Source organism: Pteropus alecto, unplaced genomic scaffold (assembly GCF_000325575.1).
Source record: "Pteropus alecto unplaced genomic scaffold, ASM32557v1 scaffold39, whole genome shotgun sequence".
In the NCBI taxonomy this organism is placed as follows: domain Eukaryota; kingdom Metazoa; phylum Chordata; class Mammalia; order Chiroptera; family Pteropodidae; genus Pteropus; species Pteropus alecto.
The window spans coordinates 7560466-7562592 of NW_006443568.1; the positions used below are offsets into that span (position 1 = coordinate 7560466).

Sequence of the window (2127 nt, forward strand, 5' to 3'; positions counted from 1 at the left end):
CCCCGCGGGAACCTAACCCCGGGACCCCTGCCTCAGACAGGCCCGGGACCGGCCGGACCGCCAGCAGCAAGCGTCCAGCTCCGGACCGGAGCTCCCGGACCTCCTCTTCTGTTGTCGATGCCCTTTCCCGCACCCTGAACTTTGAGACGCCCAGGACCCTCTGAACCCTCAGTTCGGACCTTGGAACCTGGGGCCCCTAGACTTCCCTCCCCCGACCCTTGGACCTTGGTCTCTCCCCTACCGGGACCGCTCAGGTCCTTGGGAGTGGGCCCTTCTGTCTCTCACCCCGTCTCTCCTGGGGACCCGGGATCGCCCCCGGGGCAGTCCAGGCTCACCTGGGCCGGACGGGGCGGGGACCTGGACGGGCCGGGCCGCGTTCTAGCTCTTCGCAGTTCTCTCCCTTTAAGAGGTTCCAGCCACTTTGCCCTGCCGGGGGCCTCCACCTGCACTGACAGGGCAACTCTGGCGTGAGGCCCCGCCCCTGACTCGGGAGGCCTTCTGATTGGTACAGACAACTGCCAATCGGAGGGAGGACTTGGCCGAGGAGTGGGAGCGTCGCAGCCGGGAAGGGGCGGGGGCTGCAGGTGCGGCTGGACCCCTACGCCCAGCTCTAGGCAAGCCGGAGGGGGTGAGGAGAGGGTTAAGCAAGGAGCTCCTGAATTGGCTGGTGTGGTCTCTGATGTCAAATGGCAAAAGTATGATGCAATTTGTCACGTGGTGCTACCCCTAAGGGCAGGAAGGGAGTAGAAGGGGAGTTGCTCATAAGGAACCTAGGGAAGTGACTCTGACCAGACTCACCTAGATCACCTGCTCACCATTTTGTTCTGTGTGACCTTGAACAAGTCACTTCTCTTTTTAATTTTTATTTTTCAGTTAGAGTTGACATTCAGTATTATTTTATATTAGTTTCAGGTGTTCAGTATAGTGGTTAGACATTCATATAATTTATGAAGTGATCCCAGGATTAGTCTAGTACCCACCTAGCACTATACATAGTTATTACAATATTATTGACTATATTCCCTATGCTGTACTTCACATCCCCATGAGCAAGTCACTTCTCTGAAACTCAGTTTATTCAACCATAAATCTTATAGTGTCTTCCTGAGAATTAGCAATATATGTTAAGTGCCAAACATAGATCTGGCACACAGTGGGTGACATTCAGTAAATGTGGGTTCTGGTTCCTCTTATCACCAATCTTGCCACTCTTCTCAGAGACTTTCTCCTCCTGCTAGTTCAGCCCATCAGTGCTGGAAGGGGCTTACATGGTCACTTGTCCAAGTCCTCTCCCCTCCACCTCATTTCTGAGTTATGTGCTCACATAACTCCAATGACACCATCCCAGGCTGGTGTCATTTTAAAACCCTCCCGAAACTTCAAAAGCTCTAAAGTTAAGGCCAAATCTGCCATCTAGAATTTCTACCCACAGAGAACAAACCTAATTCCTCTTTCATAAAGAGGAATCACGGAATCATAGAATATTTCAGGTAGAGAGCCGTGGAGAGCTAATCCCTTTTGGGGGTAGCGGAAATGGGGACAACTGAGGCCCACTGTGAACAAGTGACTTCCCTTCCAGTGGTCTTCCTATTAGATGGGGTCTGAAATCAGACTGCTTGGGTCTCAATCTCCAATGTTTCCACTTACTAATGGTACATTATTTTGGGTGAGCTACTAAACCTCCCCAAGCCAGTTCCTTTCTCTGTAAATGGGGTTAGTAAAAGTATTTCTCTCAAAGGCTGTTGTAAAAATTAAATGAAATAATCCATGTAAAGTACTGAGAATAGTGCTAGTCACCAGGTAAGCATCCAAAAGTATATTTATTGTGATTACTGATGTCAATGTTACATCAAGGTCATAAATTCATGTATTGCCCCCCAAATTCACTGAATCCTTCTCTGAGTCAGGTCTTGTTTTAGGTTTCAGGGCCCTGGTCCCTGCCTCTAAGAAGCTCACAGTCTCACAGAGGAGGGTCTCACTGAACTCCTGGGTCTGGGGGACACTTTCTGATATAGCTGGGTAGGCTCCAAAACACCAGCAAAACTTTAGTTCCTTTAACCAGAAATCTGGACATTTGAGATCCTTTCAGTCCCTAGCCCAGTGGACCCCACAGGAAAAGCTGACACA

General features: G+C 50.3%; 1 protein-coding gene across 2 annotated transcripts in view; it reads right to left on the bottom strand.

The window, feature by feature from the left end:
* The window catches only part of EPB41 (erythrocyte membrane protein band 4.1), a 153545-nt gene extending 153073 nt beyond the window's left edge, over window positions 1-472 (bottom strand). The window contains exon 1 of one of the 2 annotated variants that reach the window (XM_015598909.2): window positions 336-472. The gene's annotated coding sequence lies outside the window, so the exon portion shown is untranslated. The remainder of the gene's footprint in view (window positions 1-335) is intronic. The other variant, XM_025041328.1, reaches the window with a different exon arrangement.
* Window positions 473-2127: the final 1655 nt, after the last annotated feature.